Source organism: Piliocolobus tephrosceles, chromosome 3 (genome assembly GCF_002776525.5).
Source record: "Piliocolobus tephrosceles isolate RC106 chromosome 3, ASM277652v3, whole genome shotgun sequence".
Taxonomy (NCBI): domain Eukaryota; kingdom Metazoa; phylum Chordata; class Mammalia; order Primates; family Cercopithecidae; genus Piliocolobus; species Piliocolobus tephrosceles.
Genome location: NC_045436.1, coordinates 60867113 through 60885592, shown reverse-complemented (window position 1 = coordinate 60885592; position 18480 = coordinate 60867113). Strand labels below are relative to the sequence as shown.

The 18480-nt window shown below is 42.1% G+C and overlaps 1 long non-coding RNA gene across 1 annotated transcript in view; it reads left to right on the top strand.

Annotated features, from left to right (window-relative positions):
* Nucleotides 1–18480, top strand: part of LOC111546293 — an 84163-nt gene that overhangs the window by 25001 nt on the left and 40682 nt on the right. Inside the window, exons 2-4 of the long non-coding RNA XR_002732716.2 lie at nucleotides 7749–7910; nucleotides 11211–11378; nucleotides 11514–11711. This is a non-coding gene — a long non-coding RNA (uncharacterized LOC111546293). The remainder of the gene's footprint in view (nucleotides 1–7748; nucleotides 7911–11210; nucleotides 11379–11513; nucleotides 11712–18480) is intronic.

Genomic DNA, 18480 nt, shown 5'->3' with positions numbered 1-18480 from the left:
TAATTAAGAGTCATAAATAAAATGCTGATGAGCTGCAGTCTGCCGTCTGTGCTGTAGCTGGAGGGCTGTTTTGACTTAGCCTGACAAATGGCTAACCAGCCGCTCCCACTATGCCCAACTCAAGTGTTCAGCACTGAGAAATCCAGCTACTGCCAACAGCATCTTATAAACTTGTCACTATTTACTTACTTGGTGACAGTGTTTTTGTTCAGTGATCATCCCTGAGATTTTACTCGTCAGGGTGTGTCTGTTTCTCTCAAAATGCCAAAATGCCATTTAAATATAATGCTTTCTCAAACCACATGAAAATAGTGAAGGTCTCTAAATGAGATTTGATGCCCTTGTAGTTCATCCCCATTGCAGTGCAGTTGGGATGGGATGTTGTCTTTACAAAGCAGTAGCTGCATGTGCACAGGGCTTTATTAAATGGACACAAACTTCAGAGCTGCTTCGATAAGCTACTAGTCGGGATTTCCAGGTAACCTGTTGAGTGGTGTGCTAGAGACAGCTCATACAAGCTTGGAAGAACTGATAGTTACATTTTCAGGAATTTTGCAAGGTGGTTGAAATCATGTTGGTAGAGTGAAATTGGCCATGGTGAGAGTGTTTACACCATGGAAATTAGCAAACACTACAAAATCAGGCATTTTCTCCCAGAGGGCTGGTTGCTAAACATTTATCAGCTCAGCACTCTACAGTATAACCAAATCTTTGTGCACCTGGGTAAAATGCAGATGTGACTGAGAATGGGAGAAGGGGCATCCCAAATCAGAAGTATAAATAAAACCATGATGCAGGACTCACTTTTCTTGAGTCCCTGCTGTGTGCCAGGTTCTATGCTAGCCTAGATTGAGACTGACATATATCAGGAGGTACCTAGCAAATTAACGATGTGGGGCCTACCAAAAATGTATTCATATGAAGGACAGAGAGCCTCCTAGGAGTTTGACTGCAATTTGGTCATGGGAAGGAGGGAATAATGCTAGTTATAACATGGTACTTGTCACTCAGGTTTAGAGCTAGGCCTAGCTGAGATTTGTAGAGGAAGGGTTGGGGAAAGCTTTAAGTAAAAAACAGAAAAGGTTGCTTTGGGAAAACTCTGTAGGACAAGATGGCATTATTTGGATTTGGCATCTTGTTTGTTCCAGGACCTCAGCTGCAGTAGTTTTGGGACAGCAGAGGCTTGGCTGACCCACAGAGTGCAGTGGGGTGGGCTCCCTTGCGAGCTCTTTTGCAAGAGCACTTTGTGGAGGACACAGTGTGAATAAAGAGGGGGAAAAGGACAGTAGAATTTATTTTGATGACCCCATATGTACTGGTAAGGCAAAGGGGTAACTGGTTGCACATACATTTTGTCAACTTATCCTCACGACACCCTTACGAGAAAAGCATTATCATATCCTCTTTGTAGGCGAAGAAACTGAGGCTTGGAGGGTCCGAATAACTTGCTCAGTATCACAGAAAGTAAGTGGCAGAGCTGGGATTCACACATGGGGCTGACTGCAAACCCTTCATGGAGCCTCTGTGACCACCCTGAATTCATGTCTGCATGTTCATTTATCTTTTTCTTCTAATTTTTGGGGAAGAAGTCTCTCTCTTCTTTCCAAGGTCAACCTTTCCACTCCTGCCTGTACCTGCCTGAATTCTGTACCTTCCTAATTCCTGCTCCAGAGTCTTTGTAAAGCACCCATTTGCTCTATTGTGCATCGTTAGCTTTTCTTCTGTCAGTTTATTCATTAATCTTTGCCATCTATTAACAGAAATGAGTGACTGTATGGGGACTTTCTTAGCCTTCTCTGTTAGCCTTTCTGTTGTACTGAACACAGAACACATTCTCCTTTATTCTTGAAACTCTCTACTTTCCAGCTTCTGTGATTGGTTTTTCTCTTCCTTCTCTGGTTATTCTTCTGATCACTTCTGGCTCTTCTCCCTTTCCCAACTCATGAAATGGAAGCATTACTCCAAGAGTCTGGTGTTGGCTGTCTTCTCCTTCTTGTGGTCCCCATGACCTCAGCACTTTATGCAGACAAATATATGAATATATCTACAGCTCTAGTTAGGAAATGAGCAGAAGTAATCCAACTGGGTCCCCAGGACCAAGAGCAGTCTCTGGCGTGCAGTGGGTACTCAATAAACAGTAGGGATTTCAGGTGAAGAGAACATTGTGAACAGAGGCTGTGCATGTATGTATTGATTTATTTGGAGGATACCCCTTTCAGGCTGTTGAACTCCTCAAACTCAGGAACTGTGCCTTTTCCTGATTTTTAATTTCCTGATCCAGCATAGTACATAGTAGCTGTTCAATAAATGTTTGCTGAATGAATGAATGAGTCCAAGGTTGAAGATAAATTGATGCAAAATTGCGGCAGTCCTTATATAGGAATTTATGCTTTACTGTATGTGCAGTGGGCTTGCAGCCATGCAAGGCTTTTTCTCATTTGAGTAACTCAGTTGAAGCTGAGCTTCAGGATCTGGCTGCCATCAGCATTGAAACCTTGTGCCATCTTCCTCCCTTGCCCTTGCTGTTCCATCTCTAATCAGTGGCCCAATCTTGTTGATTTTACTTCCACGTGTGGCTTTATGGCTTGCATTTGTGTTTTTGTTTCTGTTCTCACGGCCACCTCCCAAGGTCAGCTCTAATTACCTCTTGTCTGGATGTCAGCATAGGTCACTCCCAACTCTGGTCGCTGTTGATCCCTTTTCTGTAAGCCACGGGCTTGGCTATGCTACTGATGACTGGCTCTGTTTGAAAAAAAGAAAACAGAACAAAGCAGAATTGGTTCTGGGAAAGCAAGGATAAAGAGGGCTAAAGTAACACTCCATTATCTGCCTCTAATCCCACAGGCCCTTAAAGCTGTTGCCTGCTTTGGGTTTTACCCTTGAGTTGCTTGAGTGGGCTTATCCCCTCATTGCTCCTTATAACAAAGAGTAGGATCCATTCTCACAATAAAGTTAAATTGTAGGGAAAGAAAGCAGACCAATGGGAAGCTTGTGCTTGACTATGTTGTTGAAAAGAGGCAAAGGAAATGGAAGAACAATCCTTTAGAGAAGGGAGAACAAGAGAAGGGAAAATGTAAAAGAGGAGACAGGAGAAGGCCATTAAGATAATAATTCTAGAGGGAAGGAAGAAAAAAAGGAGAGAAGACCAGAGCTGAGCTCCTGCCATTTTTCATAGCTAATTATGATTAAATGGGCCGTTTCTGAAAATGCTCAATAAATGTGCACTATTACCTTAAGGTTTGCTCTATTGCTGTGCATTGCATGGGCATTGCATGAACTTTATCAGGCCAGAATTTTACCTAATAAAGCAGTGAGCTAATGGACTTTAGGGGGCCTCTCTGGGGACTCTTGAGCTTAAGCAATTTAGGTCAGTGTTATGCAAAGTGTGATCTGCCTTCTGCAAGGAGGTAAGTACAGAAATCCACAGTCTGTATTTAGAAAGTTTATAGCATTGCACATTGCTACAATGATGTGCAGGAGGTGGGTGGTACCAGTTGAGAGAGCCAGAGCCAGAGAGATCGTGGGCATTTCTTCCCATTTTTGCAGCTCAGTAACTTCACTGTGGTAGCTTGAAATCAGCCATAATGGGAGGTATTTTTATCATGCAAATTGACAAATGCTACAAATCAGGACTCCTCCCACCCTTAAGAACCGGGTGCTAAACATTTGCGGCACGCCACTGCTTGGCTGAGAAGTCCAAGCATCTGATGAGGAAATACTATGGAACGGCATGTTGTTCCACTTTCTTGGTGAGTTACTTGTGACTGGAGCTGCCTACCCAGACATGCAAGGTAGGATCACCTGTCTGTCAACAAAGGAATAGAGGAAATTGGTCCTTCACCATAGGGAGTTTGAAATGCACTGCCCTAGATCACCTTCAGCTTGTTCTGAGATACAACAGAGTATTTCAACAGAGGTCTTCATGATAACCAAATGGAATAGCCCACTGGTTTAGAAACCTCCTACTCCAGATTTTGAGTCCTATAAGACAGTTAGGATCAAGGGTAGCTGTGGCAGACCCAGATGGGGCAGAGAAGCCAAATGTGAAATAGCAGAAGGTATGTGTATTAGTCTGTTAGGGCTGCCATGAAAAATACCAAAGAATTGGTGGTATAAACAACAGAACTTTTTTTTTTTTTTTTTTTTTTTTTTCACAGCTCTGGAGGCTGTAAGTCCAAGATCAAGGTGATGGCAGACTTAGTTTCTCTTGAGGCCACTCTCCTTGCTCTGCAGATGGCCGCCTTCTTGCTGTGTCCTCACATGGTCTTTTCTCATTTGCATGCAAATATAGAAACCCTGGTGTCTCCTCCTCTTCTTACAAGGATACCAATCCTCACCCTTATTACCTCATTTAACTACAATGATCACTTAAAGGCTCTATCTTGAAATACAGTCACCTTGGGGGTTGGGACTTTATACAAAATTTGGGAGGACACAACCCAGTCTGTGTCAGTGTGTCCCTGTGCTTTACCTGTCAGAGCTCACTCTGCATTCCAATGAAGCACAGTGTAGTGGGTCACAAGACTGGAGACAAGGAAGCTTGACCTGACTCCAAGGTCTGCCTTCCCATTGGCTGTGTGTCTTCGGGCACCCTAATCTTTCTTATCCTGCATTATTCATCTGTAAGATGAATATAATACAAGGGCTTCCCTCACAGTGTCGTTATGAAGATCAAGTGAAGTCACGGAGGTAAGCTTTTAGCACAGTGTCTGGCCCATGATAGGTGCTTAATAAATGTATACTTTTAATTTATGGTTTTGCTCTATTGCTGTGCATTTCATATGCAGTATATTTTTAGGTCACAGAGGAGGTCTAGGTGTGGAGAGCTGATGCAAAGAGTCTTCTGTCTTATTTTTAGATCCCCAATCTATGGTCCTTATCTTCAGTATCACGGGTAAGAAAAGGCCAAGGTTTTTCTGACACCCCCTGTTTTACACATTCCCTCTGAACTTGCTAAGGCCGACTTTGGGTGGAGAGCCACGATTTCTTGAAGATCAGTAATGCCAAAGAATCCAAAGGCATCACTTGTAAACCAATGCCCTAGTGGCCTGGCCTGCAGTGGGGTGAGAGGCATCAGAAAACACACAGGAACTGAGAGTCAATGCACTGGGAAGAGAACCAGCTCCCTCGAAGGGGCTAATTTTCCCAGCATGTGAATAAATTATGTAAATAAATATCTGTACATATTTATAAACTCTGCTTCTGAAAGATCCACCTAGGTGAATTTATTTGACTTTTACCCACTAGAAGAAGTTTGTTTAAACAGTATTACCAAGAAAAATCATGTAGTCAAATTGTTAGACTTTAAAGACAAAATGGGCAATTTTATACATGAGGAAACTAATATGTTTTAAAAAATCTCCTGGTGTATTAATTTGAAGACGAAAAGTTTTAAATTAAAAACACAAAAATAAGATTCTTAGATGAAAAATAAAGTATATTATACCTCGTTCAATATTCTTTTGGATAATTCAAATTTTGGTGATCAGAAAAAAAGATGCATAGGCTTTTACTGCATAAGAGCTTGCCAACATGCTATACCCTTTACTGCCTGGCATTGATTTTCCCTCTCACCCACTCCAGGCATTCTCACTTCTGTTGGATGCCCCTTCCACTTTCTAGCAATCTCCAGCCTCATGAAGGGCTATCCCTCTTTCAGTTCCCACCTGAAGTCCTGTCTCTCTGATCTTGTCTTCCCTGACTACTCCTGCTTGGAAAGAAATCTTCCTCACCCGAATCACTCTAGCACGTTTACTAGGTATTGTTAATTTGCCAACTAATCTCATCCACGTTTGCAATGCCTTTCATGATATCACCTTGAATTGCATGGTTTTAGGGCTTGTCTATCTTTTTAAGCTGCAGGTACCCTGAGAAAGGGACCTCATCTTACTCTTTGACACTCCTCCCCCGTTTAGTGATAATTAGCTGTGTGCCTTTTATAGAGTAGGATGTCACTGAATGTCACAGAGTTGATCTGCTTTTTCCTGAAATGGTTAAGATCATTTATGTTAATAAGTGTGTGTCTAGTCAAACTTGTATCAGGAAGCACTGAGGCTTTTTCCTTTTTTAATTGTAGATACCAAGCTGGAATTCTCTAGTAAATGCTCCTGGAATGTAATCTGGGGGTGCCATTGTTCCAGTGAGTTACAGTAATTTTTAAATCTAACTCTGGTGTGAAAGAGACCTGGGTTGAATTCTAGTTTTCTTGGTTACCAGCTCTCTCACCTTGGGTAAATTACTACCTCTCTGTGATGGTTAATTTTAGGTGTCAACTTAACTAGGTTAAGGGATTCCCAGAAAGTTGGTAAAGCATTATTTCTGGGTAAGTCTGTGAAGTGGTTTCTGGGAGAGATTGACATTTGAGTCAGTGGACTGAGAAAGGAAGATCTGCTCTCACCCAGTGTGGATGGGCACCATTAAATCAGCTGAGGGCCTGGAGAGAACCAAAAGGCAGGGAAAAGGGGAATTTGCTCTCTCTTCCGGAGCTTCTCCTGCCTTGTACATGAGGACTTCAGGGTCTCTGGCCTTCAGACTCTGGGACTTTTGAACAGGCAGCCCCGAGGTTCTCAGGCCTTTGGCCTCTGACCAAGAGTTACATCAGTGTCTTCACTGGTTCTGAGGCCTTGCGACTTGGACTGAGCTATACCACTGACTCCTCTGGTTCTCCAGCTTGCAGACTACCTATCATGGGCTTCTCAGCACATGAGCCAGTTTCCATAATAACCCTGCTCTTGTCTGTCTGTCTGTCTATCTATCTATCTATCTATCTATCTATCTATCTATCTATCTATCCCTTCTATTGGTTCTGTTTCTCTGGAGAACTTTGACTAATATACTCTCTGAAGCCCAGTTTCTTCATCTGTTAAGTGTGAGTAATAATAACACCTTATCTCATAAGGTGGTGGCAAAGGAGTAAAATAGAAATAGTAGCACTCAATGAATATTAGATTTTTTATCATTAATATTACTGTGATACACAGAGATCAAAAAGTAGAAAATGTACCCATGGCTGTCAGTCTCCATTCATCTGAACCAAGGGTAAAGAGTAAGACCGGGCCGGGCGTGGTGGCTCATGCCTGTAATCCCAGCACTTTGGGAGGCTGAGACAGGTGGACCACAGGGTGAAGAGATCGAGACCATCCTGGCCAGCATGGTGAAACGTCATCTCTACTAAAAATACAAAAAATAATAATAATAATAATTAGCTGGGCATGGTAGTGCATGCCTGTAGTTTCAACTACTCTGGAGGCTGAGTCAGGAGAATTGCTCGAACCCTTGAACCCAGGAGGCAGAGGTTGCAGTTAGCTGGGATCATGCCACTGCACTCTAGCCTGGCAATGGAGCGAGACTCCATCTCAAAAAAAAAAAAAAAAAAAAGGTAAGACTGGCACACCATTGGCGAGTTGGCCATGCTGGAGCTGGGTCTTCGCTTTCCTGTGCCCAGGGCTGCTGGATAAGGAATATAATATTTCCTGTGCAGAATTCAGAAGGAAGACTTTCCCGTCTAGGAAGAGTTGAATTGTGAACCACCTTTGACCTCATGCTGTCATCACCTCCCCACATCCCACTTCCCTTTGTAAAGCATAAAACATTTTAATACCTACAAAACACTGTATTTTGTGTTGTTACTCTGGAGTTGGGCAGGTTGCACTGTCAGTATAATCTTATTCATTAAAGATAAGTCAGCAGGACATTTGGCCTGGAATAAATGATGGAACAAAGTCAAACCATATTCAGTGTTTTCTCAGAGATGTTCAAGAAAAACAACAACTTTAGTAGAAGAAGAAGACAGGAGCCCAGGTCCTGTGTTTCACCAGGACAGCCGTGCAAAGCAGAGGCTGCCAAAAAGGTGCAAAGTGGTTTGTCAGCTCTTCTGCATGTTCTAACAAATTAGACATGCATCCCAAAAGGTATACTACAATATTAAAGCTTATTTATACACACTGTAAAGTTTGCCCTGAGTGTCCTGGTAGGCACGTGCACGGCTGGGCAGTATCCGTGGACTGATTCCTTTGTGAATTACATGGAGCTGACAGGGCTGAAACCCACAGCTGACTTGGAGGAGGATGGAAGCTTGTGCTGGGCGAGGGACTAGGCCCCTCTGTGTAAGTCATATTAATCTCCTCTGAGCAGAGTGGTACAAAATTACTAAAGCTGCTTCTTGAAGACACTTCTAATGCAGTACCTAATGAAAATGTCAGGTGTGATGAGTTATTAGCTGCTGCACTGCTGTTCTGAAGTCCCAGGTATTTCTCTACCTGTTATCTGTGAACGTGAGTTTTGTGGGGAAGGCAGTCACAGGCTGAGGAAAGCATCAGCAGTTGTGTGTGTTGACAGGCCTGTAAAGTGAGTAAGGACAATGAAGCTGGTTGAAGTGCCCCAGGAAATGGCCAGACTTCCACAGTGGAGGTGAGGTGAAGAAGTGAGCCCTGGCAGAGGTGTGTGGGGAGAAGAAGCTGCCTGGTGTATGATGCTGAGTAATGATATAACCCAAATCATCTGACTCTGCAGATTTGAAAGTTGCTATTATTATTAAGAATTCAGATGGGAAAATAAATATGGTTTGGGTTATTTCCGTAGTCATTCCAGAAATCCAGGCTCAGTTTGGCATTTATTGACATAACTGTTTATTTTGGATCCGTGTGGAAGTTTGTGTCTTTCTGACTTGCGTGATACTTCAGCCTTTCCTTGGAGTCTCTGCAGCTTTTCTTCCTCCCTTGCTCACGTTCAGTCATTGTCAAATGGTTCTGTGCAAGTTAGTCTTTCTCGACCTCCATTTTTTTGGATCCTGCCTTTGTTCGATCTCGTTTCTCTTTGCCGCCCTCCTTGCCTGTACTCTGTCCAGTCCAGGCCCTCTGGACCTCTTGCCTGGACCTCCAAGCTCTCCCTCCTCCCATCTCTTCCCTTTCAATCTTCCTACCCAGAACACAGCAGTAGTAACAGCTAACACCATTTAATAGGAACCCTTTCTATGCCAGGCGCTGGGGTTGCTATGTCACATACGTTATTTGTAATGTTTGCAATAACCCTGGAAATGGCATTATTACCTCCATTGTACAGTTTAGAAGGCACCAAAAGGAGGTGAATAATGTGCCCACATTCATGCCAGCTAATGAGGGGCAAAACTGGAATGAGAACCCAGGGCCGCTGGGTCCCTCAGTTCCTGCTATTCCCTAACCACGCTGCTCTCTCCACTCAGAATCCTTCAGTGGCTCCCATTGCCTAATAGATCAAGTCTGGGCTCCTTATCTTGGCTTCCAGATCCTCTAAAATGTAGACTGCTAGGTTTCCAGGCTTTCCTCTCCACCCCTCACACATCCTGCTCTTTAGCCAAGAAAACAGACAAAAGCCCCAAAACAAAAAAACCATTTTTATTATACACATGCTTTCCTTCCTAAGTGCTTTTATATGTGCTATTTCTCCTGCCGGGAGCAGAGACTGTCACGCTTTCCTCTGCATAAGTAAATGTTGCCCAAGAAAACATTGAACAGAGTTGGGCTAGAGATCCATTTATTTTCTGGTTCACAAAGGGCATATTGGATCTTTATTAAATAGTCTAAAATGTCCTTTCAATAGTGTTTTTCTTTAATATCTTTTTAAAAGACATTTAAAGTGAATCAGAAAGCAATTAAATGATTAATTGCTGCGGCTGGATTCTGCTGCCCTCAGCCTCTGTGGATGCTATCTGACCGATTAACCTCCATTTCTGAGCTCTGTCTGATTGAGGGAGGCAATGACGGAAAACGCTTGGCCTGTCACATGACTGATCCTTGCTGTCATGAGCCATCGTTTTCTAACTGCAAGCTTTCATTTTCAAAGCCCTGGCATGATTTCAGGAGCTGTAAACCCTCATGTGAGTAAGTGAGCAGTAAGAACTGGCAGTTTTTCAATCTTAAGTCTCTCCAGCTTTAAACCCACATTTAGCTGTGATTCTTTTTTTCTCCTTAAATTGGACATTTTTTTAAGTGAATACCTTTTTGATAAATAAAGTGGGGTGAAGGTGAAATTGACTGAGACAGATATGGATTGGTCCATTTAGGGCTGACCCTGAAAAAAAAAAATCATATCAGTCTTGACATTAATTCCGTAGTCAGAGTAGGTGAGAGAGGAGTGGATGAGTATACAGGGTTCCCAGCTTTCCCAGTACAACCATGGATTCTCGAGTTGGGGACATTAAAAATGTACATGAAGTTTATGATTTAACTGGTAGAGATGGCCCACAATGCCAATTTGGACAGGCGTTACTCTAAATGTCTTGGGGAAGGTCAGGAGACATCTACTCCAAGGCGTAACTTCTAGGACAGTTTGTGGGGTATCAGGGAAGGATATATCATTGGAAAGATTTCTAGTTGCCGTACATAAATAATTGGGCTTCAGTTTTAATGCAGAATTAACTCTTCTCAGTGTGTTGTTAGCTGGACAATGCAATTATTACTTTATTTACGTTAGTGTTTATAGGTAATCTGAAAACAAAAATGTGAATATAATATGAACTACCTCAAAGATTTGTCTCTGCTTGATAGTTTTATTTCAAATTTATATATCAAATGTTCCATTACCCTTTTTTCATTTTATTTTTTAGCTTTCAAAACAAATTAGCTAGAGGAGGAAAGAGGAGAGGGAGAAACTGTGCACACCACCAGAATGTTATAATAGGCAATATCATGAAACAATGTTGGAACTTTATACTCAGGTTTTGATTGTGCATCTGTCTCTTTGCTGTCTTCTCCTTTATCTTCATCTTTACCAAGTAATTATTGACCATCAAATGCCATTATGATACCGTCTTAAGAAATGGATGTAAAGAATTCTACAGGAAAAAAACCACATTGTTAGTGTATGAAATTTATTTAGAAGACAGTGACAGACACATATAAAAATGATAGCAGCTTATGTTTACGAAGCACTCACTATACGCCAAGCACTTTCTATTAGCTAATAATAATATTTGCTCATTTAATATTAGCTCAAATAGTAATATTAATATTATTAGCTCATTTAATCCTCTCGACAACTGTATAGGGTAGGTACTATTATCCCTATTTTATGGATAAGGAAATTAAGTCAAAAAGAGATGAAATAATTTGTTTACAGTCACATAGCTAGGAAGTGGTAGAGTCACAGCTTGAACTCAGGCAGTCTGAATCTGGAATAATAATAATAATAATAAAAGGTATAACCAGGGTGAAAACTTATTTTGCTCTTTTCAGGTTTCCTAGACTTTCCATCACCACCAGTGAATTCCGAGTGACAGTAGTATGGAATTTGGAGGAATGGAAGAGAAACTTAAGTAGAGAGATGGTGAAAGAGAAGAAAAAAATGAAGAAAGATGCTTGCAAAAATACTGCCGTGGGTCCTGAGATGAAGATTCTGGGATGGTAGGTGTGGCAATATCTCCCGTTCTGTGCTTACCTCGGCCTCAGCTGGTACCAGCAGGCAGGCATGGGCAGTTAGTTAAGGAGTGTGGCTGGTGACTGGTGTGTCATGCATCGCACTGGTTTCCTGGTCCTCAGGCTGAAATGGATGCCCCTGACAGCTCCCTTTGAGTTCCTGTTCATCTGAAGTACACCATCCTTCTAGATCTGCTGTCACTTTCCTTCTGCAGAGCCACAGTGGGGTCCTGTCTTCTCAGACCTCTTCTGACCTCAAATCACTTAGGACACGGCCGCCAGACAGGTTTGGGATTTCAGAACTTTGCAGATGTTAGAAAGGTAAAATGGTATATAGTGCATATGTAGTATTTCTAGTAGAGTCTGGGTCAGCACCTCATAAGCAAATACATTAATATTTTGATCGCAACATATATGAATCGTCATCCTCAGGTCAGTAGTGACTATGCAGAACCTCATGTCAGAAAGGTCAGATTTTGGCCACCTATGGAGTTTTTATGTCAAATATATGAAAAACTTTTGGTTGCAGGGCTTTTGGGATTTTGGAACTGAGGATAAGGTGTCATGGACCATATCATTACCAGTTCCTTCCTCTTTCATCAAGGTCATGTGCATGCAGATGCTGACAAAGCTGTTCCTACACTTCCTGTGCTGGCTGGGAAGGGATCTGATTCAGGCTGAGCCTTAAGAATCACAGTTCCAAGCTTTCTTCTCATTCCAGATTTTAGTCGGGAAAGTAGGCATTCTGGAAGTAGAGTCCATATCCACACTTTATACATTCCCTGTAGGTTTGATGAGCAAAAAGTAATAAAGGAAACACAAACTCAGAAAAGAAAAGGTTTTTCTAGGAAAGATCTATTTACCCTACTTAGGCCTCTACCCTTCTTCCCTTGGGAGTTTCTTAGCTTAACTTGCAGGATCACAGATTAAAGTACAATATAGCAAGTATTATTAAAAACAACCTGTAAAACTGCATCATCCCAAAGATTTAGCAGCTAATTTTCTGTTGCCTTTAATTCTCACATCATTTTTTTTTCAGGGTATAACCTTCTTTAAATTTTACGGCCTGCTCTCAAATTCCTTCTGGGTTTAATGACTAATCTCTTTATTTGTGTTTACCCTGGTGAAGCCTGTAGAAAGAAAATCATAAATTAATGGCATATATTTGCAGCTATGAACAGGGGACAGATTCAGAAACATACAAACATGCCTGTAACCTATTTCCTGGAATTACAATGCTCAACTCCCAATTAACCTTAGATTTACAAGTCTAATCAAATGGCCCAGTCCATTTCCATTGAAAAGCTGTGCACTGTGTATAATCTTTCACTTTACCTAAATCTGTAGTAAACTTTGGAAAATAAACTCCTTTGTGGAGTCAGTCATTCTGTTGGATGAAGTCAATGTCCCTTTTTAGGACCTTGAGCTACCACTTTATGTATTCTAAGACACAGTTTGCAAAGGGCCAGTCTGCTACACCCCATGTAGGAGGAGAACTGTGCTAACTCCCACCACAGGGTGTGTTCTTTGGTAATGGAAGACTGTGCTGAGTCACTTACACTGTGTCCCTGGGTCTTCCTTAAGGACAGTGTATGGTTTTAGAAGATAATAAGCAAACATTTATCTACCACCTCTCTAGACCAGCTAGGCATTCTTTTTTTTTTTTTTTTTTGACACAGAGTCTCACTTTGCTGGCCAGGCTGGAGTGTAGTGGCGTGATGATCTCGGCTCACTGCAGCCTCTGTCTCCCGGGCTCAAGCAATTCTCCTGCCTCAGCCTCCCAAGTAGCCGGGATTACAGGCGTGTGCCACCATGCCCAGCTAATTTTTGTAATTTTCGTAGAGATGAGGTTTTACCATGTTGACCAGGCTGGTCTCAAACTCCTGACCTCAGGTAATCTGCCCACCTCAGCCTCCCAAAGTGCTGGGATTACAGGCGTGAGCCACTGCGCCTGGCCGGGTATTCTTCTAAGCCCTTTCTGCTGTGAACTCATTTAATATTCTTAACAAACAAAGGGGCAGGAACCATTATAATCACTGTTCAATAGATGAGAAAACTCAGGCACAGAGAGGTTAAGTAAATTGTCCAATCAGCCTTAGCTAGTGACTGGGGGAATGGGGTTTTGAACCTGTCAGTCTTTCCTAGGATCTATCCACATAACCAATGAAAGCAATGAAGTCACATTGCTTTCTGGGATATTGCATAGCCTATGGCAAAACCTGAATGGTGTGGAGCTTGCCATATGGGCTTCATTAGAATGTACCCTCCCCCGGTTGCAGTGAGCTGAGATCGCGCCACTGCACTCCAACCTGGGCAACAAGAGTGAAACTCTGTCTCAAAAAAAAAAAAAAAAAAAAAAGAATGTACCCTTCCCCAGTGCTCTTCAAACCTTGGGGCTCTGCAGAATCCCTAAGTGTCATGGGAACAAGAGGCAAAGGAGGCTCTGGACTTCTACATCCACATCAGCCAGAACCAGTCAGCGTTTTAAATGTTATTTGCTAGCACTAAGAGTTTATCTGAGTAAGGGGTTCTGCAGCTCACAAGAAGCTTAAGAACTATGGCTCTAAACAATCAAGCCAGTTAACTCATATAGGGATAGTACCAGTTGCAAAGAGAAATGAGATGTAGAAACCCTGACCCCAGTGCTGTGTGTTGCTGTCATACTCTTTTTACTATAGTCAATGTCATAGTTGTCAGTGTGCATTTTGGTGATGACATTTCAGGGTAAACTAGAGGCTGCTGCCTGGGTACCACAGGGTGGTGACCAGATCAGGTGCTTTCACAGTAGAAGATGAAAAAGGCCAGCCAATGCTAGAGCCTGGTCTAGGGAGGGGTAGGAGAGATGAGGCAAAAATGCTCAACATGGTAGGAAAGGCATGAAATTAAAGAAAGTGGTGAACAGAGCCAAGGGCAGGTGCTGAAATGAGGGTCCATACTCTGTGAATTAGATTGTTGAAAGTAGGGCTGGGAAGTAGGTCTGTGAATTAGATTGTTGAAAGTAGCAGAAGAGGAACCAGTTGAAGGTGGCAAGATGAGAAAGACAGGACGGAAACTTCCCAAGGAAATTGTGGACCACAGAGGACCCCAGGAAAGAGACTTTTGAGTCAAGAGAAATAAAAAGCTAGGCAGAACATTTTTTTGTTAAATTTTATGAGATTGGTATATCAGAGTAAAACAAAGGATTACCACAAAGCATTTTACCAAGTATCTCATCATGCCCTTGATTAGGTGGATTCAAAACTGGCTAAGTGAATTTTATCCAAAGGTGCTGCCTACTGGGCTACAGACCATCCTGGAGGGCAAGTATGGCTCTGTACTCTTCAGCCTTGTTTTATAAAGCAAATGCTGTAGGGCTGGCACGTTGGCTCATACCTGTAATCCCAGTGCTTTGGAAAGCCAAGGTGGGCTTGAGCCCACGAATTTGAGGTCAGCATGGACAACATGGGGAAACCCCCATCTCTACAAAAAATTTAAAAAATTAGTCAGACGTGGAGGTGTACACGTGTAGCCCCAGCTACTTGGGAGGCTGAAGTGGGAGAATCTCTGAGGCCAGGAGTTTGAAGCTGTAGTGAGCTGTGATTGTGCCACTGTACTCCAGCCTGGGTGATAGAGTGAGACCTTGTCTCTCTCAGAATAAACAAATAAATGCAAATGCTCTGACAAGGCTCTGACACTATATGTTACTAAAGAATGATGTTCTCTGATTTGTCCTATGTGTGTCTGTTTCCTCATTGTTTATAGTTGTTAGTATGGGATTTCTGGATGAGCCTAGAGGGCCCATGAGTCCTCTGAGATTATTATACTAGGAGTATCTACTTACTTTTCTGTCTGTCTTGCTAGAACAGGAGCCACTTGTGGAAGTGAAGCAAGTCGGAACTGACAAAAGAAAAGCGGTGTACATATTGATCCATGGTTGAGCTATAATTGATTCATGCAATACTTATTGAGTATCTCAAACATGCTTGCAGTTGAGTACTAGGCACACAGGAAGAGGGATATGAAAAAATTAACAAACAGCAAAATAAGCATTATTGTTGTAATGTGCTGTGATAGAGGAAACACACCTGAAAGGCACCTGCTCTAGCCTGAAGAATGAGAGTTGTCTTTCTGAAGAGGAAACATCAGCTGTTTGTAGACACATGAGAGTTGGGTGTCCTATAGGAGGCAAGGAGAAGGGGTTCCAAGACAGAGTTGAGAAATAGCATAGTGTATGTGCTAAAATGCAAGTTGTTTGGGATGGGGATGGTGAAGGGCACCTGTGAGGGCCGAGGTAGACAGGTCCAGGTGGAACAGGCTTTGATACCATATTAAGAATTTAGATTTTTATCCCCAATTTAGATTTTAATGGCCCCAAAACCACTGGGGTCATTAAAAGATTGAAAGTAGGGAGTGGCATGTTGGAATTTCTATTTTTGAAAAATTATTCAGGCAACAGTGTGAAAGATGCAATAGGAAGGGGCAAGATCATGGACCGGAGAATGTTGTAGAAGGCCTCTACAGAAACTGGGGTGAAAGACTGTGTTGCTGTGCTGTCACTTATGGCTTCCATGGGTGCTGTCACTCTGTGTAGCTGCTGCTGCTATGATCACTGCTTCTATTACCATGGGGATGGTCAAGGGGGAGCAGGATCATCTTAGACCATGAGGGAGGATGAGCTGGAAGAACGAAGAGAGAAGTGGCCTGATGAGGAGGTGGAGGTGTGAGAAGTGACGAAGAGTCTGTGAGGAGAATGAGAAAGGCCAACCAGAGAAATCAAGAAAAATTAGGAGACAGATCTCCTAGAAGCCAAGAAGATGGTGGTGAACTAATAAGTGATGGGAGCAGTGAAGGAAAAAAAAAAAAAAAACAACTCGGAGTATGTTTATATTGGTGGCAAAGAATTTGCTTTCAAGTGCCTTGTTAGCACACCTGTGATCTGACTAAGTTACATCAGTGGGAGGCAGAGGATGAAAGGATGCCGGCCTCTGAGACCGACTTCAGTTCTTTGAGTGTTTGAGAAACACTTCAAGTCTTAGCCAATGGCTTTGGTCATGTTGAGGATGATGCCCTGAGGGCTTTCACCGCAGAGACAAGCCGACTTGTTCAAATCCATTCTGAAATAGTAAAACACAGGCAAAGGTAAAACATGCAGAACTACTGCACCATGATCAAAACATGTACTCTGTCACATCTCATGGCTTCAGGCACCCCTTGAACTTTTGAGTTAGCAAAAATGGGCAAATAAAGATGAAACTTGTCTTTCAGTTCTCCTTATGTGTTTTTTAATTGTTTCCTCCTTGGTTCCTCTGCAACAGCCCTGTGGTCTCTGCATGTTTAGTGGCATGTGGGGTGACCCACACTTGTCTCAGCATCTTCAGGGGAGTTGAGAACAGCTGCCCCCAGCCTTCTGTACTTGTCAGGCATATGGTAGGGGAGACATAGCCCTGGCATGCCAATCTCTTCCCTGATTTAAAGTGTCCAAGCATTTTGGAATTCCGGTCTTGGTGTTAAAAACTCTCCATGAACTCTGATAGGCTTCAGTGGTAGTCACTACCTTAGGATGCTGACGAGGAACAACTGCTAGCCTGCCTATGGTGATGACCTTCGAAAAGCCCATGAACAAAACTATTATGAATCATGAGTAAGAAGATTAGGGAAAAGCCGGACGCAGTGGCTCACGCCTGTAATCCCAGCACTTTGGGAGGCCGACATGGGCGGATCACGAGGTCAGGAGATCGAGACCATCTTGGCTAACAAGATGAAACCCTGTCTCTACTAAAAATACAAAAAATTAGCCGGGCATGGTGGCAGGTGCCTGTAGTCCCAGCTACTCGGAAGGCTGAGGCAGGAGAATGGCGTGAACTCCGGGAGGCTGAGCTTGCAGTGAACGGAGAACCAGCCACTGCACTCCAGCCTGGGCGACAGAGTGAGACTCTGTCTCAAAAAAAAAAAAAAAAAAAAAAAAAAAAAAGAAGAAGAAGAAGATTAGGGAAAAACTAATCTCTGCTATTTGCTTATTCTCTGTCAGAGACATAAGAATTTGTATGCATCTTTTCAACCTCTCCCTGATCTTCTTGCAGCTATTTAAAGTATTTTACAAAGGAGACGTTCCAAGAAGGAGCTGTGACTAAAAGGTATCCATAAAATTCAGATGTCTTTTGGTACAGCCATTACAGAAAACAGTATGGAGGTTTCTAAAGAAATTAAAAATAGAACTACCATATGATCCAGCAATTCCTCTTCTGGGTATATACCCAAAGGAGATGAAATCACTACCTCGTAAATATATCTGTACTCTCATGTTCATTGCAGCATTATTCACGGTAGCCAAGATGTGGAAACAACCCAAACACCCAAAGATGGACGAAAGGATAAAGGAATTACAATGTATATACATATATATATAAACACATACACCACAGATGCACCACAATATAAATGTATACATACCATTAACAGAAGCATATATATATACACACACACACACACACCATAATACAAACTTTAGTGTGTATGTGTGTAAATAAATAATATTGCATTGTGTGTATATATATGTGTGTATGTATACAATGGAATATTATTTGTTTTTGGAATATTATTCAATCTTTAAAAAGAGGTCCTGCCATTTGCCACAATATGGTTGAAGCTTGAGGACATTATGCTAAGTAAAATAAGCCAGACACAGAAAGAAAAATATTGCATGCTCTATTTTATATGTGAAACAAAAAAAAAAGAGAAGCTCAAACTGAAATATACAGAGATAGAGAATGAAACAGCAATTACCATGGGTGAGGGGTGGGGAGAATGTAGAGATACAGGTCAAAGGATACAAAATAGCAGATACATAGGATGAACAAGTCTAGAGATCATGTGATACATGAGGACTATAGTTAATAAAATTGTATTAGGGATTTTTTTTAAATAAGTAGATTTTAGCTGCTTTTGTCACACACATGCAGAGTAACTACGTGAGATGATATATATGTATTGGTTTCACTATAGTAACAATTTCACTATCTATATGTGTCCCATAATATATCCTAAGCCCCAAATATACATAATGAAATTTATTAAAAAAGAAACAACAACACATTCAGAGTTTTTTGTTTGT